This window comes from Thunnus maccoyii, chromosome 6 (assembly GCF_910596095.1).
Source record: "Thunnus maccoyii chromosome 6, fThuMac1.1, whole genome shotgun sequence".
NCBI lineage: Eukaryota > Metazoa > Chordata > Actinopteri > Scombriformes > Scombridae > Thunnus > Thunnus maccoyii.
In genome coordinates, this window is record NC_056538.1 from 29389005 (window position 1) to 29404873 (window position 15869).

At 40.1% G+C, this 15869-nt stretch overlaps 1 long non-coding RNA gene across 1 annotated transcript; it reads left to right on the forward strand.

Annotated features, from left to right (window-relative positions):
* The first annotated feature begins 2097 nt into the window (after positions 1-2097).
* Positions 2098-14218, forward strand: LOC121899289. The gene is made up of 3 exons (XR_006096671.1): positions 2098-2308; positions 12467-12522; positions 14208-14218. It is a non-coding gene; the product is annotated as an uncharacterized LOC121899289 (long non-coding RNA).
* The last annotated feature ends 1651 nt before the right edge of the window (positions 14219-15869 follow it).

Sequence of the window (15869 nt, forward strand, 5' to 3'; positions counted from 1 at the left end):
TTAGTTTACTGATTATTTGGTTGATTTTATGTTGAATTGTTTGCGTTGAATTGGCTGTTTGTACCATCAACATCTTCTTTGGAGAGTTTTAACTTCCAAAGACTCCTGGGGGGGTTTCCCTCTCTCCTGTCTCAGCACAAACACAGCTGATGAAAAGGGATACATGCAGTACATGAAGAAAAGAAAATAAAGAAAGAAAAATTCTGATGGTTTTCATAAATATCAAGACATTTTTCTTGCTGTTAGTAATCATTTATGGGTAGAATTTACAGGCAAACAGTCTTGACAGAGTTGTGTCTAAAGCTGTTTGGGTTTTACTTTACATTGTCAGTTAAACTCCTTTTATCCAGCTGAATTTATTCCCCTGAAGTGAATGTTTTCAACATCATTTCACCTCACTGAACATGAAATTGTGTCAGTCTTGCTTTGTTCACGTTCGTGCCACCTTTAGTGTCTTCTCTGGGTGTCAGGTGCTGAATATGAGACTGGATACAGTACAGTATGTACGGGTTCGGTCTCTTCAACCGGAGGATCGTGATGTTGGCCACCATCCACCCTGCTGTAGTGTCCTTCAGCAAGATATTGAATGCAGCTAACTGGGTGACCTCATTGTAGAGGAAAAGAGAATTTAGCCACAGGAATCAACAAAGTATCATATTACTACAGGTAATATTTTGGGGTTGTGGTTTGTAGTTGGCAGTTTGCAGTACTTTGGCTCGCTGCCCAGCATGCCTAAACGTTCTCATATTAACCTCAACTCTGCAGCCAGATGGTTTACTACAAATCATCTGTAAATACGGGAAAGGAAACAAACAAAGATATGCACAAATGTAAAGACGGATACACACTGACATATAGAAATGCAGACAGGAACACAAATGTACACACAGAGACATGCTGACACACACACACAGCATTCATCACATAACAGCAGCTGTGTCCCTGAAAGGAAGCGTCACACTTTCTCTAAAACGAGATCCAAGGCCTGCTGCTCCTATTTTCAGCCATTTAGGATAAAAATAGCAACATCATCACTTATTGGAAAGTTCATCCGGACATTTAAAGACCATTGGGATTTGATTGTTGCCTGTTTTCTGTTTTATTTTGGCTTCCAGGTTTGAAGACAGATAACTCAGCTGGGACATAGCAATCTAAAACACCAACAGCCATTAATACTGACAACTTACTGGAAAGAAATCCCATGTACCTAATGTAACACAACCTGCATCAGCTGGGTTTTTATCCAAATGATTCCTCATCACCATGGACTGAATGCATCACACTTTTGGAAACTGTCCCGTCGAGTAACTTACGGGATCAAAACGTGAAGGCGGGTCAATCACTCCAGCAATTCCTGCTAGCTCAGGAGCATACAGATTGTAGATGAGGAGGAGCATTATCCAAAGTAGAAAGACTAACCTTTAAGCTTTTATTTTATAGCCTGCAGTCTTTTCAGAAATTATATATCATTAACTCAATATTGCTGATGTAGCTAGATCAACCTGTTGAATGATTTCACTTTAAATTATTATAGATAACAGGAAAGGGAGTCCCTATAGTTAAACAGCATTTTTATAATCACATTTTTGGACAATTGTGCTGATCTCTGAGGTAAAATGAAAAAAAGATTTGGCCTCAAATAATTTAAAATAAATATACCATAGTTTTAAAGGTGTTGAAGTCTTGTTTTATCAGCTTTGAGGAAGTGAAAGTCATCCACTATCACAGCTCTATTTTGGTGTCTGTCAGCTCTTTTGTGGTATATTTAACATTGATTATGATTCATAAAACCACAGGTTTACTGGTTTTTGTGTGCAGACATGCTGCAGGCATCTGACAGACAGACAGAGAGACAGTCAGTAGTCTCACTACTCAGACAGACAGTCTACTATGTCACAAACTTTGTTATCTTCTTCTCCTCCCTCCTTTATCGTAGTCGTACAGCCCCGCCTCTTGCTGCCCTAATATGGGGGCATCTCTCTGCCCTGCGGCCAATCAGGCAGCTGGATGCGTCCCTCCTAGAGATGCCATGGGCCTGGGCCAGGCCTGAGGTTTCAGTGAGGGGAGCAACAGGCTGGCTGGTGACAAGGGGCAAAAGCTATAGACAGAGAGGGGGTAAAAGATTAAAAATACCAACAACAACAAGTGACGGAGAGCAGCTGAGGACAGACAGGAAGTAAATAATAGAGAGATAGTCGTAGGAAGATCAGAAAAGAGAGAAAGGCTGAGATTGAAGCTCTGCGGCTGCAGGTGGAGGTCTGTCACCTCTGAACTTCTGAAGGGAGGCACGCTGAGGCTGAGAATTAAGGTAGGCTGGTTGGATGAAGTTTATTAAAGTTTGTCCTGGTGACACAGTGCAGTCTGTTGATACCTGAAGGCTCTCTGGTGTTGCTCTTGGAAAATGTGCTGCAAGAGGTTTATGGCTGGTTTGTGCAGAGAAGAAAGCAGGTGTCAGTTACAGCTGAAGGTACAAACGGCTCACTTTCTGGAGTAGTAGAGGTATTAGTGCATTTTCAGCAATTCCTTGTTATCATTATTTTGTGCCTGTATAATGAAGTTTTAATCAGGCAGAGAACTTGGCTGTCTGAAATATTGCTTTAACATTTGGCAGCCTAGTAGCTGCTGTGAGCTGTGCAGAATAGTTTATGCAGCAGCCTGCAGACTCCACATTGCTGACTTTGGAGAGCATAACAATAGCACGCTGTTTAAATGCAAAGACAGTTTTAGTAAGACAGCTGCCGCTTGTGTTTATTCCAACATGCCATTTGCTGGTCAGAAACACTTAAGTATTCACTAAGGCTTACGGTAACTATTTGCAGCGTGGCATGTCACTATGACTCCAAGTTTATAAGAGTGTTTTGTAATGGGTCAAATAACACTTGAAAATTATGCATAACAGTTATTCAAACCTTTAGGAGTAGCAGGCGGGTGGGGCCTCCAACACTGGACAACACCATGAGTACCATCAAGTTTATAGAAAAGCACCTAGAAACAGATTGTTATATTATGTCTTAGTCAATAATAACTTCATTTATGTTTGAAAATCATTCTCAATCTCATTGTAATACACTTTAATGGAGTTTTCTGCACACAATAACAAAATGTGTGGAGGACTAGGTTACCCATGTGATTCATTTGCCATAAAACAATACATTTTTGTAAAAGCAGTAATTGACGCAGCCTTGGTTGTAATGATACGGCTTCATGCTGCAGAGCTGTCAGAGCCGCTGGTGGCAGTACGGTCATTTCAAATAGCCCCTGTCGTAATGTTACACAGCAACAACAGCTGCAGTGTGATGGTCACAGGATCTGTTTGCCCCCCAGTTCCAGCTCCACCGGAGAGCTCGCCCACCAGCCTGGTATGTCGGCCCAATGTGGGTACAGAGGCTACCGGATCCACAACTCACCCGCTCGGTGACGGAGGATAACAAGCACATTCGTGGCGCTGGGTTACATAATGCACTGCATCATTTCTGAGCAACAGATATTTATGCTTATATATATCTGACTTAATTATTTGATAGTGATACTTAGCTTAATTTCTGAAAAGTAGATTCTGTTTTGCAGGAACTTTTGCTCATGGGCATTGGTGGTTGGTTGTTTTTCTTGGCTTTGGCAGCATAATAGATTCCCATTTGTCTCTTTCAAACAGATTTATCAACCAGTTTGGGTGGTGGTGGTTCCAAAACAACATATTAGGACCTTTTTACTGATATAGACAAGCTTCTTATCTTTTTGAGAAAATACTGAGCCTAAATGCAATCAGTTTCCATCTTTTGCAATATCATTCATTGTTGCTTTTGTGAGCTTACATAAGGGAACCTTGGGTCAAAGGTCAAGCATTCCCCTCAGTTGTTATATTGAACTTACCAGTTATGTGACTTAAGTATATGTATGTACAACAGCAGATTTCATTGTTTTTTTGAGTATGTTGTAATATTTTTTGTCCTTATGGTATGTAAAACAATGTTGATGTCTCTGCATCATAGTAATAGTAGCTGCCAAACCCCTGTTCACTCCAGCTGGGCTTGTTTAAATGGATGCCGGTAACTGGACTCTCCTCTAATTCTGTCTGTACAGACTGTCACAGGGATCGCAGCTCTGAGTCTGGTGCTACAAATAACATTTTAGGTGTCAAACTCTTGTAGCATTTTGCTAATGTGGACCCTCTAAGAAATTGTAATCGCTGTTATTTTGAGGTGACATGTTGCTCTGGAAGATGTGAAGAAAATAAATAGCAGCTCAAAGTAATTTGTGTGTGTATCCATGAGCTGAGAGTAAATGACAACAAAAATGAAATGATGGATGATGATAGCAGTTTCCTGGCGACAGACTTTGGGTGGTGGTGGTTACGCTTGTGGGTGGGGTTAATTTTAGACCAGGAAGAAGGGTCAAGAGTTGATTGGGCGGCTTGGGAGGGAGACCTCATGAGGAAACACCGTTTGACGTACGTATGAGGGTGAACTTCCCTCGGCGTACACAGAGAGCCGAGAGGATTTTACAGGAAGGAAGACTCATGTAAACAAATGACTGGGAGTACATGTCATTTAATATTTGAGATTCTATCTAAACATACCTTTTCCCTGAACTGGAAGAAACAACTGACAGTCTATGGAAATTTTTTATCCTCAAATGACCAGAGCTGTGTGTGTGTCTCACCATGGGAGAGACACACACACACAGTTATCTGTCAAAAATATCGCTGTTTCCTGTTTATATGGTGGCATTTCCTGTCCAGAGGCTCATGCCTGCGGGTGTGCCTTGTTTTGTCCATCTGATGTCTCAAATGGACAGGAGACACGCTGGGATCTATCTCACTAATCTTGAATGGGTTGGACATTATTCCATTTGGTGGATGCTTTTATCTAAATTGGCTCACAGCAACACCGCTTCCTAAATTTTCAGCTCGGACGGCCCCAGTGGGAGTCGAAGCCGTGGCGCTGTCAATGCCCTGTTGAGCTCCACAGGATTTCTCTTCCTTTAGCTCCCAAAGTGGTACAGCACAGTTTGTCCATCCAGTTATTATAGTGTGCTCACAATACATGCATCTCCCCCCCCTCAACGTTTCCACCCTGTATCACTGTAGGTTTAGTGGTGTTGTGGTATTTGTAGCATCTACGCCTTTTTGCTTTTACAAAAATTGCTCTATTTAGGGTAGTTATGGATGCAAACACAACATCATTACAAAAACAGATGAGCTCTATATTTCTTGAGGATCCTCTGCCAGCAGCAGCAGCAGCAGCAGCAGCACTGGCCAGTTGTGATGAACAAACAGTCTGTCACCTTCAACATTGAGGATAGAGTCTATTATTGCTTCACTAACAGCAGCTAGATCAGGAACAGTGATGTTGTTTGCCTTTATCCTTATCACAGTGACCTTAAGTCTGTGTTGCATTAATCTTATTTTTTTCCTGGAAATTACACCATGCTAGACTCTAACTTTAGCCATCATAGTATATATAATAAAATGACTAAATGTCAGTGAGGTCTGATGCTAATAAAAAACTGCAGCTGGAAACTGAAAAACAGAAAAATTGATGTATGACTGAGATATCCTGACTGTTAGTTTCTTGAGTCAATCTCCAGAGACACTACATCTTTTGGTTGGAGACTCCCTGTCTGGTCAATGCCACATCTCTCATACTCTCCAAACTTGTCTTTCCACAAACAATGTGTTCATCTGAACTGCTCTGTAAACAGTTCAATGTGTATAATACTGCCGTTATTAATAAAACGTCTCTAATAAAAACTGTTGACAGAGATGAAATTCCGTTCACCATCATTGTATTTTGGTGGTGACATAAGCTTTATGGTTCTTCAAATGTCAGAGAAATGTCTTCATGGTTAGATACCACAAGGGGTAAATGGTACAATACGTATTTTTGTAATTTGGGTGAAAGGACCCTTCGGCGGTGCCATATCTTCACGTTTGTTTTCTATCTTTGGCTGTTTATCTGACTGTTCTCCCTGATATTGTCCATTGGTTTTCATGTTTAGTGTACACTGCCAAGATGTGTTTGGGATTTATTTATGTCAGAGACAACCCTCGCATTTCAGAGCCTGAGTCTTGTGCAGTGTTTGAGTAGAGGTTGCCATGGAGACATAGTGACGATGACATGATGATTACAATATGACGGTACTTCATTTGTTTGAAAGAGAGAAAGACGGCAAGTCTCCTGCTTGTAGTCTATTGATCAAAGCTCACAAACACAATCAAAACCTCTCCCTCTTGTATTTATTTATCTCAGATTATGTGTAATTTTCTCTGCTCACTTCAAGTTTGTCTCTTCCCTTTTTTTACATCTACATATTACAGCCACATCCTTCCACTTTCCAACAATTTGTGATGCTGTTATTCTGTCTTTCAGACAGACAATAAATATTGTCATGCACTTCCAATTGACCTCCCCTTATTGAATTAGGTCTACATATGTGTTTTTGAGTCCATGCGTGTGAATTCACGTAAATTATGTTTGTTAAACTTTCAAGTTTACCGCTATATGTATTAGAATCAGTGCTTTTCATAAATGTTTGTGCTATGGCTACCTCCATACACATAAAATACACACAAAATACAAGTGTACAAATAAATAATAATGCTGAAAGTGTGGGACAAAATAAGTAAAACATCAATGTGCTGGTGTTTCATTTATATATGTGTGTCCCACTCATTGTTCCCGCTCTCAGAGTGATGGTGATTTCTAAATATCAGTTTGATTTTTGTTGTTTGTGGAAGTATTTACAGGTTGTTGAAACCGTTTCCATCCTCTGGTCTTGTGATTGTCCTAAAATTAGATCCAATAAGGTTTGTGTTATGTAGTCAGGCTGCCACCAATTGTGAGAAAGTGTTGCGGTATTTCCTCTATGTGTGTGTACTCTTATGTAAGTACGTGAGGAGAAAACTTATTTTTGTCGATATCTGGCCTCTGTTGATAATACCTCCATCCACAAATAAATCACAAACTTACATCCTCAGCTGTCTCTCATGTGCCGCATCACTGTGGCACAGTGTCAAAGAAATGTTATCAACATTTTAAAGGGCAGATGGGCGGTTGTGTTCTTTAGGCGGACACCTGCTCAAGTCTTGCCGTTACTGAGCCAACTATAACATCATTAACTTGTCCATCTCTAATAGGCTTACAGCAGCCTCTGAAAAGGATTTAGAGCTGCAGGGACAGTTTCGCAAGGCTTCTGCTTTAAGTCAGCACAGGACCGTGTGGAACAACGGTGTCTGGACCAAGATGACGTCCTCACCAGGAAAAGGACATTGGTTGTTTGTTCAAACATTTAAATCGAACTGTGTTTATTACTTCTTGCAGCATAAATGATAACAAAGTAGCATGCTGTTTTTAATACTGCTGCAAAAAACAGCTGATGGTTGTGTGTACAAAGTGTGTGACCTTGCAACTTCAGTGTCCCGAGGAATTATGTCTATACTGGACAAAGCTGCACCTCATGATTTACGTCCACTGCTAAGGTTCAGTGCCAATGCATGAAGTAGTGTGTCCAGTAAGAGTAAAGCTGCAGACTTTCATGCAGTAGACTGAAGTTTTGTCCCATCAGAGACCTGCAATTAACCTTTGCCTTTTCATTAACTGTAATCGCAGTCATTCCCTAACCTCAACAAGGTGTGTGAGTTGCCTAATGGTAACCACATTTTAAAGGACAGGTTTGTAATTTTTCAAATCTGTCTTAAAACAACAGTCAGGTACCCATACGACATAGACATGACATGATATAGACATTCTTTGCTCGCTGTAATCATTACTCCTGTTCATACCGGTCGTTTATTGGCCTAATTTTGTGCAGAAATGTATTTAAACCTTTATATGAAGTTAATATGAGGCTTCAGCAGTCTGAATCAGTCACATCAACTGGGTAACTGAGTCTTTTCTCTTCTTGTTGAGCTACACTGGAGGAAAAGTAACAAAAAAAGGGAATTTTATGCTTAACTGACTCTAACTTTGACAGATATCCACTTGATTTGACTAATTTGAATGACTGAAGCTTCATATTAGCTACAGACAAACTTTTAAATACATTTTTGCACCTTTTTGGAGGACTTACACTGAAAGTTCATTATGAAGGGATTTTCTGATGGTCAGTATGAACAGGAGGAATGATTACAGCGAGCAAAATCTGTTTCAGTGTTTATAAAGGCACCTGATTTACGACTTGAAAAATTGGTGTTAACCACAGTCTTTCCTTGATCTTAACCATACACTAGCTGCCTTGCACAGATTTTGGAGAAAGCAATAGTTTAAAAAAAGTTTATCAAGGCATCTAACTCCAGACCACTGGACTGGTGTTAATCAGTAATCCACATTAAGAGACCAATGTTGCAGCAATCCAGCGCCTTCGTGTGTAAATGTCCTTAATTCTTTCACAGTGTGATTACATGTAAAACTGACGAAGAAGCTTTGTGCATAAAGCTCTGTGCTGAAGTTGAAAGGTGCCGTCACACCATCTTTTCCACTCTGACCTCACTAACCCACCCGTATTATCAAAATCTACTCAAGACAAATTAATCCAAACTGCGGAGCGGCTGACAGCACCAACACGCTCTTTAGCTTTCTGGTTTGTTCTCTAATCTTCAAATGCAAAATTCAACATGAGAGAAGTCAGGCAGCGAGTACTCAGACTCCTTGGCTGCATATTAGCTGTCTTGGATCATTTTAACTGGATGAAATCAGATTTTTCAGTGGCACGGCTACTGTGTATCAGTGAGCCTGCTGCAGCCTGAGCCAAACATATTGAAGAGGGGTGTGGTCCGCAGAAGAAATGACTGCTGAGCCTCGTGGGTACTGTAGTATTTACAGTCATTCGTGACACCTAAATGGTGGAACAAATGTGATTTTTTTCTGAAATTAAGTTGAAATATTTATAACTGCTCACAGTATGGAGACTCTATGTTTCTATGTTGACAAACATTGAGGTTATCATCAAAATAAAAATACTTGTGGAAGCCGCGTGTCCCCCCCGCTTCGCTACTGTACACCTACATATGCAGAAGGGCGAGGTTCCATACTGATTGGGGAGATCATCAGGCATGTGGAGGCCTGCAGATGTGAGTCTGATCTATAATAAGACTGGGCTGCAAGGCATTTCAAATCTTCTCCTCCTCTTCTGCCCCCTCTCCGCACCATCCCTCCATTCCTTTTCTCCGTCCAGGGAGTGCCACCTCCTCCACCTGCTGCTGTCTGTCTGTCTGTCTGTCACTCAGAGCTGCAGTTTTTAAAGCTGCCGTCAGGTGCAAACTCTGCAAGTCGAACTGATAATCATCTTATAACTTAAACTGAGGGACTCTAGTTTCCTTTAGAGGTGTGACTACAGTTTAAGAGCTTTCATTTTTAAGGAAAATCATTGTTTCCAACTGAAAACTACCACTTTGATGACTGAGAAAGACTTTTTGGAGCTGCTAAATTTTCAACATAATGTGCACAATGACAACAATGTCATTGTGCACATTATTGTCACTGCTGTGTCTGCTTTATTTTAATGAAACAACAGCAGTGACGACTGCTCATGTGTACTTATGTGACCGCCTCTTGCAGGCCATTAGTACAGCAATGTAGAGATCGCACCTGTTGTCGCTGCTCTACCTGATATAATGTCAATCAGTCAGCACAGATATGATAGTTAGAAAGCTTCTCTCTCAACACGGCAAGCTGAACATCTCTGTCTGACACATTTGTGACTAAAAGTTTGTCCGTTGGTATTTCTAAAGTAAGTTTATACTTACCTACTATTTTAAAAATGCACCGAAATCATAATTTTTTCCATCGTATAGCACAAGTACCATCTATTTATGCTGTTTTTCAGTTAGTAGACGTGTGATTCTGAATGAGATGTCAATAGAGTAAAAATATTTGGTTCTGGATCTGCTCAGTGTCTGAAAGATTGTTATTATATTATTTGTCTAACAGTAACTATTGTCAGAATAAATACAGAATGAAAGAATGCATGATAGTCTCAATATTTGGCCCATAATGTCATATGTGTTTTTATATATAACTATCATTGCAGGAGCAGTAGAGTCAGTGAGGGGCTGACAGATGGTTTTGATGTCTCTGAACTCATCACTGCCTGTTAAAACTGCGTCAGTCTCTCCGAAACTTGTCCTATTCCATGAGCGCCTGTCCCTGTTGCTCCGTGACTGACGCAGTGACGGCTGGGAAGCAGTGAATGTGTGTTATGTGTTCCCGTGACCTGCTAGATACCAGATACCTCCAACCCACCCAAACAGGCCCGACATCCACGCTGACACTCTACACGTCCCACAAACACACACACACACACACTCACAGATGAGCTTTATCCTTTGCACATACACACACACACACACACGCAATAGCTAAAGCAGTTAAAAAAGTGATCACATGAAGGCAGGACCGCATGGAATGAGATAGCTGGGGGCCACCGTGACAGAAAGCCAAGTGATTTCCAAACTAGAAAAGCTGTGCTGCTGATGGATTGAGGGGCTTCTACACATTAAGCTCAACTCTCCAGTTAAAGTACTGACTACTTTAGCTAATCGAGTTTTAGAAATATGATTCCTTAAGACGAGGCACTGCCCAGGTGCTTGGATTACTGTTTATTCCTCTCGCAGAGCACTACTCTGTGCTAAGAGGAGCAAAAGGAAGCTTTGAAATCTTTAATACATGCAATAATTCTTTGTGCAGGACTCTAACGCAAAGTTTCCTTTCTCCACTGGTAGTTTGCTTAAATATTCTGAACATGCACTGTTGTTGCAAGTGAAGTTCCAAAGTAATGTGAATGTTTGTTTTACAGTCAGCGCTACAAACCCTCAGCTTCATCGGTTCCTGCCAGCATCATTTCTGCCTTTATTGCTCACATCAGATAACTATGGTGACTGAATATCAAACAGTTGCCAGACTGGAAAATGTCTGAGTGGACATGCAGCAAAGCCTCAGAAAGGAAGATATTGAATCTGGTCAAAATCTAGTCTTATTGACTAGATGCTTTGCTGTATTTATTTGCACCAATTACATCACTGCTACCCCCAAATCAATGTGAGATAATTAATCTCTCTCTTTCTTAATATGGCCAGTGGTTACTAACTGACTGAAGCCTTGAGAAAGAAAAGTAAAGTTTACATTCAATTCAAAACACTTTATTCGTCCCTCAAGGGGCAAGTTGCGGTAAGCTATTTTGCTAACAAAGCACACATATAGTTCATTCACACACACAAAGACAATCTAAAAATACAAATATGACAATGTTAGAAAGAGTTAAAATACTCAAAGATTAATGGCAGAGGCCAGTCTGTAGCTGGTCAACAATATCCAACACCAATAAAGCACATATTATGTACATTTTGTGTACATTAGGTTTAAGTAGTCGTTGATGACACCTGTGGGATCGTAATCATGTCAAGTTACAGACAGAAGCTTTCGGTTCGGTATCTGTCTTTGTTGGCACTTTAGGTGAAATAGTTCAGTGTTTGGCTCCTGGTATCAGTTTAATCACATCACTCTGCTTGGTGGGATTCGATTCGAGACACGGTGGACTGGTTGATGCGGTTGTTGCTGTCTTACTCTATAAATGTTCAGTGTGGTACAGAGCACTCTCAGTCTTGTGTAGGTGAAGCCCTTAACAAGCATATTTGGTGAAAAATAGGAAAGTTGACAAAAAACTACATATTTTTGCAATGGCGTTTATATACAGTAGTGCAAACTTTTTGGTATCATGACAGTGTCACAGTGATTGATGATTTGGGGCTGTTTGAGTGGTACTGTTGGTTTCCTGAAAGGGACAGCGTGGGCAGATGGTTTGGTCTCGGGTAGCTGGTGCAGAGGCACGACACAGAACACGGAAAGAATCTCAAGACCGCCGTCCCAGAAGTCTCAGACTGACAGCCATGTCACTATATCAGACGCTCCTTATTCGCAAGCATGACATGAACATCTGATGCTACACTTCTACATTTACTGTTATATGGACGGACCTGTCAATGTCTGCATACCAATAGTGCTTGTAATAAATGTAGTTTGTCCACTGAGGTTAAATCTATTAAAATTGTTCCTCATTTTATTTAAAATGTGAAAAACATCAAATAAACTTAAAGTAGTTTTATTATCATACTGTAAAATTAAAATTTCAGATAAAGTAGAGGTTCGATACTGTATATTAGTTTGTAAAGTTTTACTTTTAGAGAAACAGAATTACTATAAACACTCTGTAAAAGATAAAAGAAATAACTAATCAGCAGCTTTTTGTTTAATTTCGTGACTATTTCTTTTTCTATGCATTCATTTTTCTCTTGTGAAAGAAGTTTGAGGTTAATGGGCAGGTGCTAATTCTACTGAAACCATGTTTATGTGCCTTTATCTATAATACTCTCAGTATACAACATGATGAAAAACCATAGAGTGACTGCAATATGTGCAATAAGCATAAAGTCATTGCAATAACCAAAATAATATGGGTTTTTTTTCTGTTACAGACTCTGACAGAGACCAAGAGGACGGCCATGTTTTCAGCCAGACCAGAGATCCAGCCGTAAGTAAACACAGACCTCCTCTTCTGATACCAGAATGTGGGAAACTAAAAATATCCAGTCAGGCTTATAAAGGAGCTATGCTACTGTCAATATTTATTTTAGTGAGATTAATAAGAAATAGTAATACCAAAGTGAGTAAGTCAAATGTGAAACATGAAAGATTTGAGCCCTTAAAGGAAGAAATGATGGTTAGATGATCAAAATGAGCAACACCTGTAATCACTGAGAAGGATTCATGTTGTATTTCCATGTGCTCAATCCCTTAAAAGCTCCATCTGTCCTTCGCACGGTAATAACACGCCGCACTTCATCTCTGAATAGCAGCCGGCACTTTAACTCAATGGAGCGATTTTGGTTTGATGATTGAAATGAGTGTCGACAGATGTTTATGTTTGTTATGCTACTTTCACTGAGGATGTAAAGTTGTTCTAATCTAATATGTTTAACTAAAGTGCTTCATTAGATTTCATGAAGAGAGCTGTGTATTATTTTTGATGGTGTACTTAAAATTATAAACAGGCTGCTAAATCATTCCAGCTTCATGTTCATTGGCTGCTGAATGTGAGTAAATGTGTGTGTTTGCATGGGTTAGATTATAATGCTAAGTGTGTATTTATTGGCTTTCACACAGTAACTGAGAAGGGTTAGGGTTGAATATTCGGTTGTCAAAAATGATAAAAATGGATCATTTTCCTTTTTAGAAAAAAATAATAAAAGGAATAATTATAGAAATCATTATTTTAGGAATTTAGCTCACAGTCTCCATCGGAAACTGGAAGCTGGTTCAAGTGTCACCCTGACAATACTAGGTAGTGCTATGACAGGATGTTTTCAAAAGATTAACTATGCTAGCATTTATGAAGCAAGGAGAGGAAGGAGATATGGGAAACTGGAACATGGCATGTTTCCTCCAGAGGGCAAGTAAGAGGAAAAATAACCTGGATCCAGTTCAGTTTCATGATTCAGTCCAACTAAATTATTCCAGAGGAGAAAATCTTTGGCAGACTGGGGAATAAAACACATCAATTACAAATAAAAACGTAGTTCACAGCAAACCGTACATAACATTAAAGCCAACATAATGATAATAACAATACTGGATGATCTATATTCAAATTAAATGTAATAAACAGGTCATTGGGAGTTTAATATATATGAAAGACAAATACTACATTTGCACCTGCACCCTAAACCATCAGGAACAGGAGGTTAAAACCAAGAGACTGCAGACATTAAATGAGATAAAGGCTATGTTGTTATTTTTTTAGAAACTGCCTCTGTATTCTGACTTAAGTTTGTTATCGAGAGCAATATTAGATTTTATGGTGTATCATGGCCACATCCACAAGCATGGCTCAGAGTACAACAAATATTATTCATGCAGACGATGCTGACTGAGCCTCACATGTATATTATGAAAAATATACAAATTTTGGAGTCAGGAGATTTGCGATACAACCAGGTTTCTTCTTGCTGAGCAGCATCACTGAAGTTGTGGAAGCGTGAAAGCCAAGACTGTCAGTGATTATTGAAAAAATAAGAAATATTTATACTTTCCCAGTTGAGTCTCCCACAGCCTGCAGTTCAGTTAAAGGGAAAAATCAAACTGAAACACAGAGGACAGGAAACTGCTGCTGCATAAACCATTTCACTGAGGCTCAACACTATCTGTTTCTGTGTGCAGGTAAAAGACAAGAGGCGGTCGCCCCCCTCTAATCGATCCCCCTCCGCCCCACAACGCAACCCTCACCACAGCGGCTCCGCAGACGAACAGGAGACCCCCGAGCGAGTGGTGAGACACTCACACATACACACACAAACCTATCTGCATCAACACACACACAAACAGAGAACACATTTATAAATACACACATCTCCAGGGATGTTTCATTGTCTCGATAAAGTGTGTCTGGTGAGGAAAAGAGGAGGAGGTGAGGAAGAAGGAACAGAATAAAATGTAAGGTATAAGATTTAAGGTATCCTTAAAAAAATGTTTTTCTCCTTTTTAGCTGTGCTAATAGTTTGGCTCTAATATCTCTCTGTTGTTCCACCACTTTGGTCTTGACTTTAATGGATTGATATGAAATTTGGTGCAGACATCTCAGCTGTTTTCAGAGAAAAAGCTCTAAAAAGCCACTGTACACTACCTGCTCACCACCAAACACAAACAGACACAGTTAGCTGTAGACTAGCTGGTGAACACAGTGGAGCATTTAGCAGCTAAAGAGCCAGATATTTCTCTCTGGAGCTGGTAGAGAGCAAAGACAGAGCTTAAAGAGAGAGAATATGGGACTTATATTCACCAGGTGGACAGAAACACGACTCCAAATGAATGATAATGTTGCTCCGTAACTGATGGATGTGGAAATAAGCAACTGTTTGCTAACAAGTTCAACAAATCAACCTAAAAGGTGATGAAATGTCAGTGTTGTGTTCACTACTTGTTTTTCGCTTCCCCCGTGTGGCCGAAACTGCAGGTCACTACAGGTTTAAAAATTTATGTGGTTGTGTATGAGTTGATGAATAATGCAGATAAACTTATATGAACAATGCGGTCAAGTGGTAAACAACTGTTCTCCATTGAAAAAGCTGACAAGCATACAAGAGCAATGAGTTTTCCTGCTGTGAACAATGTGAAATAGTAGAAATGAACAACTTGATTGAGAAACAAAGAGTGTTGATGATGCTTATGTACATACTGTGATTTAATGTACAGTATTTGTACCGAGGAGAGTGCTATTGACATAAAGTTGACATTTTTATGAGCTACACTGTTATTCACATATATTTGGAGAGGAGGACTCAGCATTGTGATTGACCTCCTGACCCCAGCAGCCAACAGACCCATACAAACTGGATTACAATAGTCCAGGCCCAATCTGCTGAGGTCATTGTCCACCACATAAACAACCTTTCATTTCTCCCAGCTCAGCAAAGATGCCAGTCGTGGCCTTTTCACGCCGCAGCAGGTGGTCGCTGGCTGCAAGTTTGACAACACAAAACATCTGAATGTGGCAGATCTGAAACCATCCGCAGGTGTCAGGCACTCAGGGCAGCTGTAAACACTCTGACCCACATTCATGAACCAAAAAGTTGCACGTTGGCGCTTCAAGAGTTTTTGTGAAACCATGCGGCGCTGCTGGTGACACCTGCTGGTTTCAAACATGAGTGTCAGTGTAGCTAACAGGCTGATCAAGCTCAAAGAACAGGAACAAGACCAAAGTTACACAAAACACTACGATGAAACATATTTTTTTACAGCTATAAATATATACATTTCACATATACACCTTGTTTGTGTCACTGGACTTTCAAATGTAGCACCATGTAAGTTAGATGATCAGAT